This window comes from Sinocyclocheilus rhinocerous, unplaced genomic scaffold (genome assembly GCF_001515625.1).
Source record: "Sinocyclocheilus rhinocerous isolate Xijiao unplaced genomic scaffold, SAMN03320098_v1.1 scaffold4798, whole genome shotgun sequence".
Classification (NCBI taxonomy): domain Eukaryota; kingdom Metazoa; phylum Chordata; class Actinopteri; order Cypriniformes; family Cyprinidae; genus Sinocyclocheilus; species Sinocyclocheilus rhinocerous.
In genome coordinates, this window is record NW_015651510.1 from 46,900 (window position 1) to 59,014 (window position 12,115).

At 38.0% G+C, this 12,115-nt stretch overlaps 1 long non-coding RNA gene across 1 annotated transcript; it reads left to right on the forward strand.

Annotated features, from left to right (window-relative positions):
• Positions 1 to 4,627: 4,627 nt before the first annotated feature.
• On the forward strand, positions 4,628 to 6,222 carry LOC107713012 (uncharacterized). The gene is made up of 3 exons (XR_001636853.1): positions 4,628 to 4,689; positions 5,886 to 5,998; positions 6,150 to 6,222. It is a non-coding gene; the product is annotated as an uncharacterized LOC107713012 (long non-coding RNA).
• The last annotated feature ends 5,893 nt before the right edge of the window (positions 6,223 to 12,115 follow it).

A 12,115-nucleotide genomic window follows, 5' to 3' on the forward strand; every position in this document is an offset into this window, starting at 1 on the left:
CATAATCTCAATGTTCATGTTCGTTATTTCTAAGGTCGATGTTTTTCATTGTTATGAGTGTGTGGTTGATTTCAGCTGTGCGCAGTGTCTGGCACGTGCTTATCACAGTCATATCAATGACAGTGTTGTGGGAGAAGGGAAATAAGAGTTATCACTGAAGGTCAATATCTAAGGCTGTTGTAGTCCCGAGTGAAATGCATTATGGGTAGTGTAGTTTGGAGAAATGTGTTCGTGTGATGTGTGCTCTCACTGTGCTGTGTAGCTCAGAAAATGGAGAAAGAACATTTATATTCTGCTTTTATTTCAGTTCATTCAGGTCAGTCCACCCACCCAGGGGTTTTTGTGCACTGTAACTCAGACAACTTTTAACTACACGAGAGAGTAAAATGGCATGCATCTGCTAACTTTGTCCGTCTCATCGTTGCACGAACATGAATTAACGAGCTGTTACGCTGCCGCTGGGACTGATGAAGTGGAGAAAGTACAGCAGTTATCAAATGACTAAATTATGATATTTGCTCAGGTGGGTGCTGGGATCTTTTCTATCAGATTGCAACGTATATTCATTTTGTTAATTCACATTACACATAGTGCGCGTCTAATTAGAGTTAAGCCAGTCAGCATGGTAGCCAAGGCTCACATAGCCATAGGCCACTATTGTTAAGCAGGTTGGCATGGTAGCCAAGGCTCACATAGTCATAGGCCACTATTGTTAAGCTGGTCGGCGTGGTAGCTAAGGCTCACATAGTCATAGGCCACTAGTGTTAAGCTGGTCGGCGTGGTAGCCCAGGCACACATAGATAGTAATACATGCGGTTCACATGGCTCTTCGGAGCAGCAGCAGTGCAAATGTCTTGGCAATAGATCTGCTTGTTGGAGGGTGTTTTGTTCTTGTTTTGGCTTGTATTGTCCCTTCTATGTATCCTGCTTTGTGGGGGGTTATTTCTTGTATGTTATATTTGCAGCAGCAGTATTTCTTACATGCTCACAGCAGCATGTTGTGGATGTATTGGCAGTAGCAAGTCTCGGTACATGCTCTGCTGCCGCAGCAGTAGTGTAGCAGATATTTTCCGCCAAGACCAAATACATTAACATTGTCATGTACATTACCATGCCAATCCCTCTGAGAGTTGTCATGACAGAAATGTAGTTCCGCATTGATTGTTCTGCAGTAACATCAAAGACCTGGGCACAAGAGAACCCCTCGGAGGTGTCCCACTGCTGCTGCATGTCACAGCAGAATGTTGTGGATGTATTGGCAGTAGCAAGTCTCGGTACATGCTCTGCTGCCGCAGCAGTAGTGTAGCAGATATTTTCCGCCAAGACCAAATACATTAACATTGTCATGTACATTACCGTGCCAATCCCTCCGAAGTTCTCATGACAGAAATGCAGTTTCTTACTTCATTCACGAATTAATCAGCTGTTTTAAAAGAATAATTTAAATAAATGACACACTTATTAAGACAGTGGCTTGCCACCACCTTCTGGCAATTTTAGTTTCATGTTTAAAAGTATCATCATATTTTTTTTCTATCACTTCATATTTCTATATAGCAATTTTTATATTTTAAACAATCATAATGTTATTTATGCAATTTTTAAGCACAGCCTTGGATATCCACTCGCCCTCAAACTGCCCCTGGAGGGATGTATTAGACAGCAAGTAAACAGTCAGATTTAAATGTGTTGGAAGCAAGAAAAATGGGCAAGTGAAAAGATCTGAGCGAAATGTGATTGCTAGACAAATGGGTCAGAGCATCTCCAAAATGTCAAGTCTTGGCTAACAAGTTGAAGCCTGAAAATTGCTCAAAAGCTTAATGCTGGCCATGATAGAAAGCTGTCAGAACTCACAGTGCATCTCAGTTTGCTGCGTATGGAGCTTTTTCAAGCCGCAAACCAGAGTGCTCATGACGACCCTATACACCGCTCAAAGAGCCCACAACAGCGTCAGAACTGGACCATAGAGCAATAGAAGAAGGTCGCCTAGTCTTATGAATCACATTTTCTTTTAGATCGAGTGGATGGCCATGTTGTGCATTGTTTACAGGGGAAGAGAAGGCAGCAGGATGCACTATGGGAAGTAGACAGGCCGGAGGAAGCTGTGTTATGCTCTACAAAATTATCTGCTGGGAAAGCTTGGGTCCTGCATTCATATGGACGTTACATTGACATGTACCACCTACCTAAAGATTGTTGCAGACCACATAATGGCTTTTCACACTGTGCTTAACCCCAGGTTATTGTCGTTCTAAACACCTCTTTTAACCCTGGGTAAAGGAACATTTCACACATGTAATTGAGAAGTGGGGTTAGCACCACTTTTTACCTGGGGTTATGAAATCATGCTCTGGAGCCTTGCTTTTGCAGTGTTAACCCCGCATTGTGGTGCTAACCTTGTACAGTGTGAAAAAGAGTGGTGTTATAATATAACAGCTAGACACTTGGCAACAGACATCCAATCGCGTGCTTCATATTTACATGCTTTGGCATTTGAGGGGAAAAATATGTGGATGCTTAATGCCGTTATGTAAAGACGTTGCATGCTGCGTTTGTCTAATCATTGACACTCACACCGAAAATATGGAAATAAGGACTTTAACCCAGGGTTTAGGAATGTGCAGTGTGAAATGGCAGCTTATTAACACCCAGGATTAACTTTTAGAAAAGTTTGGACACCCGGCCCGGATCTATGGGATGTACTGTCTATTTTTATTATGTGTACTCAAGCTTAGCAGTTCTGCCTTCTCTGCTTTACTGTAATAATTTTCCAAATGTTGTTTGATTGGTCATCTATGTAATGTTGTTGGCTGTATTTCAATATTTATTCAAAATTACATTATAAAACAGGAAAATTGTTTATATTCATAGAACTCATGTTTTCTTTGTATATATACAGTATATCACTGTTTGATGTAGGCCACTAGGTTACTGTTGGGGAGTTTCCGCCTCGCCTCTTGCAGTAGTTAAAGGGGCTGAACCATGTTAACCAGCCAAAACTTGATCAGTTGATCAGTAAGAAACTCTTAACTCTCGCAACTATTTGTGGGATACTGATTTCAAGAGACTGGACAGAATTCATTCATATTTACTCTTTGCTGATCTGCGAGCAAATTACAGTACAATGCCATTGCGATACAGAAAAAAAAATTAATAAATAAAGGTGCAGTATGTAATATTGACAGCTAGCTGTTGAATAGGGCACTGAAATCCAAATTCAAAGTATTGGATAGAGTTGCCAGATTGATGACACACAATTACTCAAAGGAAGCACAGTTATAAGCCATGTGCTCAACAAAAACACACAAGACTATGAGCACATGGCCAATGAACAAGACCAAAAACCATCAAAACAAAACAAAATAAAACACAAGCACATGAAACAGGGTCAAAGAACCCCCACCATGTGCTCACAACAAAAGACAAAACATGAAGCACTAGCATCTGGATTCCAACTAAGGACCAAAACCAAACTAGACAAGAGCGTCAGGATCCAGATACCAGCCTTCAAACACACACAACACACTACATGAGCGTCCTGAATAATGTGGAGGTTGAACAATGGTTTTAGTGAATTTCAGTTGTGATCTGAGAAATATACCAAATATTGAAAACTATAACATGATAAAATATCAAACATGCTTAACTTAATGGAGTGATGATGGTGATGAGGAATTGGGTTTTGTGGTCAGAGACTTCCTCTGCTTGATGTGGCAAGATTTTTTTTTTCTTCCTGCCTTTGTTTCAGAGTTGCTGTAGATTCATCTCAAATGTTGTGTGGAATATTCATAAGTAACATCATACACTGCCTGGACAAAATATTTAAATATGCAAATACTTCAAATTGTAGGTTTGGATCATGATTGCAGTGATTAATATGTTTCTGGCATGTAATATGTGTGGCAACAATTATTTTAACCCTAACTGATGCAGTGCATATCTTTTTAATTTTTCAAACAGCCATGTCTGAAGAAGTACACATGTCCATATTTCAAGATGACAATGTCAAGATTCATCAGGCTCAAACTGTGAGAGATTGGCCACTGCAGATTCCTGAGCTTAACCCCAATGAAAGTCTTTAGGATGTGCTGGAGTCGACTTCACACTGCCTGTTCAAAAAAAGTTGCTCTAGTATTTCATAGGAACACCTTTAGCTTTGATTGCATTGTGTATTCATTGTGGCATTGTTTCGACAAAGTTATGCACAACATCACAACATTTATTTCCATCAAGATTTGCATACATTTTTGGCCGAGATCTTGCATTGACAATTGATAAAATATCAAACATGCTTAACTTAATGGAGTGATGATGGTGATGAGGAATTGGGTTTTGTGGTCAGAGACTTCCTCTGCTTGATGTGGCAAGATTTTTTTTTTCTTCCTGCCTTTGTTTCAGAGTTGCTGTAGATTCATCTCAAATGTTGTGTGGAGGGAACCAGGTTTTATAGTGAACTGTTTTAATCACGACAGCAACATGAAGATCATTCAGCTTCAGCTATGTGAGTTTATTACATATGAATATATTTACATGCTTTGTAAACTTATTAAAATTATAAATAGCTTTATGTTGTGCGTCACAGTGTTGATGTTATTATTTTTATAATAATTTTATTTTTTTTATGTTATAGATGTATTCATCTGTTGTCAGTATGCAGTGTCAGATCTACTAACTGATTTGGGATCAAATGTGAGCATAAACTGTGATCTTGATGAAAATGAGGTTTATTGGATTTTACTGAAAACAGCAGATCCTCCAACAGTGATTCTACGATCATTCTCAAAACCAGTACCACCATTTTACACAAATGATACATTCAGAAAGAAATATTCAGTGCAGTTTAAACATCGTCTGGTTATTAATAATGTGACTGTGTGTGGCAACAATTATTTTAACCCTAACTGATGCAGTGCATATCTTTTTAATTTTTCAAACAGCCATGTCTGAAGAAGTACACATGTCCATATTTCAAGATGACAATGTCAAGATTCATCAGGCTCAAACTGTGAGAGATTGGCCACTGCAGATTCCTGAGCTTAACCCCAATGAAAGTCTTTAGGATGTGCTGGAGTCGACTTCACACTGCCTGTTCAAAAAAAGTTGCTCTAGTATTTCATAGGAACACCTTTAGCTTTGATTGCATTGTGTATTCATTGTGGCATTGTTTCGACAAAGTTATGCACAACATCACAACATTTATTTCCATCAAGATTTGCATACATTTTTGGCCGAGATCTTGCATTGACAATGAGGGAGTCGAACCTCTCTGTAAAGTCGACTCCAGCACATCCTAAAGATTTTTAATAAGGTTAAGCTCAGGAATTTGGGGTACATCTTCCAACATGGCTGTTTAAGACATAAAAAGCTACGCACTGCACAGTGCACAGTTAGAGTTAAAACAAACATATTAATCACTGCAGTAATGATCCAATCATAACATCTTAAATATTTGCTTATTATGAAATGGTGAACGCACAGTAAAACTGGCCTTTTTACAGGCAGTGAAATTAACATTTTCAGCCATTGCACTAACAATAGCATTTTTTACAGTAACAGACTGTGGACACTTTTATTACAGAAACAACTCCACTAACTGGGTTAACTGAGTGTCACAATCATACAGTGACTGCGTATACTGATCAGAATCAGGCACAATGTCAGATTATTATCATCATATTGGGACTGATGAATGGGCTTCTGGTTATTGTGGTGGTTGGTGAGAGATTTTCAGCAATTTGTAAAAAATATTTATATCAATTTCTCCATAGCCAGCTGATGATAACTTAATGTGTAAATATTCTTAATTTAGGCATTTGACTATTTAATTATTATTGTGCCATTTATTTGATATAAATATTGAATCTGAAACACTCTTTAATTTTTAGGACTAGTAAAGGTTTTTGTTGTTGGAAAAAGAAGGTCTGAAGAACAATTACAACAAATTAACGCTGATCTACAGCAGACGCAAGTTACAGAACAGCATCAGGACCAATTACAGGTCAGAATATGTGAAACCAGCGTTATAACTCAAATTAATTTGTGTCTTGATTATTATTCATTATTCTTGCTGCTGACCTGTACAATAGTGTTATATAACACTTCATTTTGGTTCATTTTTGTAGCTGAAATTGCTAATTTTGCTCTTTCAGTACGCTGAGGTGGATTTTTCCAAACTGCGCAGAAATATTCGGTCCAGCCAAATCAACAGCACCTATGCTGCTCTACAGCTGCCAAAGTCATGAACACATGAGTATGACTGATTTTACACTTATTTTATTCACTTTTTCTTGATGTTCGATCCTGAGTCTGAGGAAAGTTCAGAAAAATGCTGTAAAAATGTAAAATAAGTTAAACTCGACTACATTTGACATTATTAATATTTCATTCTGCTTTCTAAAGACTGGTTGGAAGTCATGAGATTAATCACAATTATTTTATTGAATTGACAGCTATAGTTTATATGTCTGTATCTAAAAGTTCTCTAATAGTGTGCAGAAAATATCACCTGGTAAATATTTTCTTTCTAGTAAGTAGACACTTATTTTTTCTTTGTATACTTATTGTATAAATGCTACTTGAAAATATGAACCTGCCTTTGTATTTTAGTGGGTCTCATAAAGAATTATTTGGGGTTCAGTCGGTGGCATCAAAAACCTTGAAAACCCCTGCTTCAGATTAAATGAGTGTTTAAGACCTTTTATATTTGCTAGTTGGTCTGCTTCTCTTTGAAGTAGCTGTCTTGAGCCGTATCATGGTGGAAACTTTTGTGAGTGGCTGTAGATGCATATATATGAAGGTAGAGCGTGCACAATATTCATTATTTTTGTGAAGCCAGATTGGTTGTTTTCAATTCTGTTGGACTGAGAAGAGGTACATTTTTATAAGATACCAAGGACTGTTTATTTTGTAAAAATGGTTTAATTAATACCTGAATAAATGAATACGTATTTTATAAAGTAAACATAATCAGTTAAAATAAATATATTTCTTTGTGTATGTTTTTTGTGTCTGTGTGTGATTGAGTTTGTCATTCTTAATATTCTACGAGAAAGTTGTTTAGCTGGTTATACATACTTTGCAATTTGTTAAGTAAAAAAAAAAATAACACTGTGAAGTGTTATTTTCAACTAAACTCATCTGAAGTGCTAAACCAAAACCAGAAACATGTTCCACTGGGTTTGGCACTTGACAACCAACAACTCTCACCTTTGTCTAGAGTGGAGGTTTAACTGTGAAACGAGTGCAGTGTTTTTCCAACACCTTCATGTTTATAAAGTTCTCACAGTCTTCTTAACCTCAAATGGAAAGTATGTCTGCTTTGTTTGTTTGCTAGACCCACACGATGCCCAATTAGCACTTGCCAAGTGTTAATGTATGTAAACCACGTTCACAACACTTATGCTGAAGTTTTTTTTGCTGTGATTGTCCAACAAACTGAAACTGGCAGAGTCATTTCACACGAATCTAGGCTTAATCTTGAAGTAAAATAAATGTTTTTACTCAAATATTATACTAGAAGTCCTGAAACAAAGCCTTTTGGGGAAAAGCAAGGGAACCTAATATTAACTATTGAAGGCCTATTGCTAAAAACACAAACAAGTAGGGCGATATGAACAGTGAAATGTCCCATTGCTGCTGACCAATCAAATCTGAGGATCAAAACTAACAGTTGTTTAATATTTATACGATATTTCAGTATAACATTTTCGTTAACAAACTTATAATTCGGGTACATTTTAAAACTCTTGTTGCAATGGTTCCTTGTTGTTCAATCCACACTTTTTTTTTTTAAATGTATTGTTTGTACAAATACTCAAATGTTTATTATTAGTTTCTTATATCTCACATTTAGCTTTCTACAGTGCATTCTTGTTGATTGAACAATCATGAAACAAAAAAGTGACAAATAGTTGCTACTGGAAGTCCTGGTTCAACAATATTATGTGTAATACATATTAATATGTGACTTTTCCATAATCTTGGGACCAAATTTTCATTGTAGCAACCGGAAAAGTAAAATTCCTGAATTTATTACTATAGCATAACTTGTGGAATCCAATAATAACCAAGTGCAGAACCGCAGAGCCATATGTCACAGCCGTCTAAGGACAGAAGCACCAGGCAACAGTCTCAGCTCAGTGTTGGGGTGGAGATTATAGCGTTATTAAAGTGATATTTTACCCAAAATGTAAAATTTGCTGTTAATTTACTCACCCTGAGGCCATCTAAGATGTAGGTGACTTTTTTTCTTGAGTAGAACAATAAAGAAGGGTTATGGCGAGGTGCTAAGAGGTAGCAATTTTTTAGCTCTGCTGCTAGTTTGTAATTAATCCTACAATACCAACCAGAACTGTATTTAATGTCAAGCAACACGAATATAAGAGTACATGGAATCAAAATGTGACACAAAGGAGGCAAAAAAGACAAGAAAAACGACAAGAAACGAAGATGAATATTCAGAGGGTGAAGAAATTAGCAAATTAGCGGAAGACAGCCCTGACGAAGGAGATGACGAAGTAAGTTTGGGTGGAAATAACAACCAGGATATTATGAAAGCCATAATATCCTTGAAAAGTGGACTTTCTAAGAAAATTGTTGTTGTGCAAACAACATTTACGGAGGTAAGAAAGGAGATAAATGCACAGGGCATATAGCACAAGCGGAACAACGTATTTCTGATGATGACAACATTAATGGGCTAATATACAGAGTGAGCACGTTGGAAAATATCATTAAAACCTTTTCAAACAAAGTGGAAGACTTGGAATGCAGAAGCCGAAGGAACAATGTGAGACTGGTGGGTCTACCGGAGAAAGCAGAGGGCCAGGACACAGTTGCATTTCTGGATACGCCCGAGGACTCTGATTATGAAGTTCTTGAGCTTCAAAGACAATGAGTGAGTACTAAGGGCAGCCAGAATCAAAGGGAATGTTCTTTACAACAACAAACAAGTCCGTTTTCATCCAGACTTCTCTGCTGGTATACACAAGATGAGGCGCAACTATGATGACGTGCAGAAAAGGCTGCAAGACAAGGGGATTCATAAGCACAGAATTATATCTTTCCAGCATGGCTCCTGCTGACACACTGGAAAAGATCGTACACCTTCCATACCTTGGCTGAAGTAGACAAATTTGTCCAGACTCTGATAAATCAAGGCGAACCTACAGGCTGACCTGCTAAATGATCTAGATGACGGCCAGGGCCTTTCCCCTGACCAAGTTGGCCAAGTTGCACCGTACCACAGATTTAGCTCTCTGGGCTACCAAACAAACAGCTGCTGCTATTGGTGGTTTAATCTGACTGACATCGGGCTGACAAGAAAGTCATTTCCTGCTCGATGTGCCAGTATTGCCTTCAGAGATTTTCGGAACTTCTGTTGAGACAGTTGTTGAAATTTTTAGAGAGGCAAAGGCGTGGTTGGCAGCTTTAAAAAAAATTAATAAATAAAATTTAAAAAAAATGTATACCGCTCCGTTCCAGATCCACACCACAAACCTTCCAGGGTTCGGGTCTGTCTCTGTCTGAGTCCTGTCTCGAGCCCCTCCTTTGCAGAGAAGTAAGTCTCAGAAGAAGTGAGATGCCTGGAAGGCTAGGGAAGATCTGAGGGCGGTGATTCAAAGCAAATGCTCTGGTCTACAGCCAAGAGCTGAAAGGAAATTAACATTCTCCTTCCTCTCTTATCTTTCCCCTTCTCGCCGTCATAAAGATTTACAGTTAGGTCCATATGTATTTGGACACTGGCACAATTTTTATTATTTTAGCTGCTGACCAAAACATATTCAGGTTACAGTTATATAACAAATATGGGCTTAAAGTGCACACTCAGAGCTTTAGCATGCATGGCTTCCAGTGGCACTGGGTTACTGGTGTTTAGTGATGACGTGACAGAGGACAGAAGCAGCCTAATGAATTCTGAAGTGTACAGTCAGGGATATACTGTCTGCCCAGATTCAATCAAATGGAGCAAAGTTGATTGGACGTCGCTTCATAGTACAAATGGACAATGACCCAAAACATACTGCAAAAGCAACCCAGGAGTTTTTGAAGGTAAAAAAGTTGAATATTCTGCAATGACCAAGTCAATCTCCTAAACTCAAACCGATTGAGCATAAAAATGAATATTTTATTTTTGATTATATTTATTTGTCCAATTACATTTGAGACCCTGAAAATGGGGGGACTGTGTATAAAAATGGTTGTAATTCCTAAGCATTTTATGTTCTATTTTTGTTAAACCCTTTGAATTAACGCATAAAGTCTGCACTTTAATTTCATCTTGATTGTTTTATTTTTAATTCTGCTCTGGCGGCATACAGAGCCGAAATTATGAAAACTGTGTCAGTGTCCAAATGTATATAATCAATAAGCCAGTCATTCCCTCAGCATGGCTTGTGTCCACTAGAGGATGAAGTGCGAGTTCCCATTTGAAGGGGAACGTCTTAGGTTACATAGGTAACCATGGTTCCCCAAGAAGGGGAACCAGACACTGCATCATGGTGCCATGTTTCAGGCCTTCCTGCACAGGTCTCCTTCAGACAAACAAGTTGAAAGCGTACTACAGGTGCCCTTTTATAACAGTGGCCATGCCGGTAGTGACGTCACGGACTGTCATCGGCAGGCGTGGATTAAAGCACAGGCTTGCCTAGGCTGCAGCGTGTGCAGGGGCCTCGGATTGGCCAGATTATTTTTTTTATTATTTTAAATTTTCTTCAGCTCCAACAAAAAAGACCCTCATTGGCCCATAAGAAACATCAAAGGAGGATTCGTTGCAGAGCGTCTGACAAAATTAATGTCTTGTACTGTAGAATGCACGCCCAGCACCGCCGAGAGTTTGCGCAATCGTTAAATCAAAACCGAAAGTAAAACGCGCACGCGCATTCAAAAGCGATTTTAATACCCCGCGTTTTGAGCGTGACTCCCTGATGCGCGCAAATTAGGCTACATAACATATCTAGGCTGTTATTAGAATGTAGGCTATAATAGGTTGTGTAGTTGTCTATATCTCTGCATCATGCTTGAAAAAAATTGAGCCCCCAATTGTTTTAGACAGTTCAGTACGATTTGGTGAACTGGTTCATCTAGTTCATTAAAAAGAACTGGTTTAAAAGAATGATTAGTTCTCACACCGGACATCACTCTGGACCGTTTGCATGAGGCTATGGATTACAGGGAATAATGTTGTAAAAATATTTAGCTATATGTCAGTGTTATTATTCAAATGTTATTTTCGTAAATTGTTACCAAATAAAAAGTCCTGCACTGAACCATTCATATGAAGAACATCCTCTGTTATCTTCTTACTAGGTTAAAAGAAATACATTTTATCTTTATGCGAATTTCAATTTTGTGGCTGCTGATTAATTACAGATTTGAAATAGCAAAGTTTGGTCAAACATAGAACTTGTAGGAGCCTATATGGTGATGAAATTAAGGACCTACAGTATGACATTTAAGTTACTTTGTCAATTTGTCAATTAATAGGCTAAATCATGATATTACAAAAAAGTGGCAATAAATTACATAATGGGTCTGTCGTGTGTTAGACGAGATAAACAGTATTTCTGTTGCAAGTTATTTGCTGTAAGAGCGTTTTATATGCTGTAAGCATCTGAGGACCCCCGCAAAGAGTGAGATGGGGCCCCTCCCACCAGCAGTGATGTCATGTATGAACATTTATTGTGCACTTGCTGCAACATACTACTGAGTCTGTCTCCCACATTTAACAGTAATGAATGTGGTGAATTATCATTGCATTGATGCATTGATGCATTTGATGTTATTATTGAATAACATTATATCAGTATAACATATATGCTATAATATGTGTAGTGATTTTCACTACACATAACGTGAAAAACTCAGCATAGCTTAGCCCTGGTTTCACAGACAAGGTTTATGCATAGTCCCAGACTAAAATGTAAGTCTGAGCTGTTTCAAATAAAAGAAAGAAACACGCACTGAATGATGTTAAAATATATCAATGCCTTTGTTTTGTCTCAAGATGGACTCTAGTAATGGTTTTTATAAGGCACGTTTATAAAAATTACTTAAAAGTCCTAATTGAACTATGGCCTAATCCTGGTTTAGTCTAATCTCTGTCTGTGAAACCAGG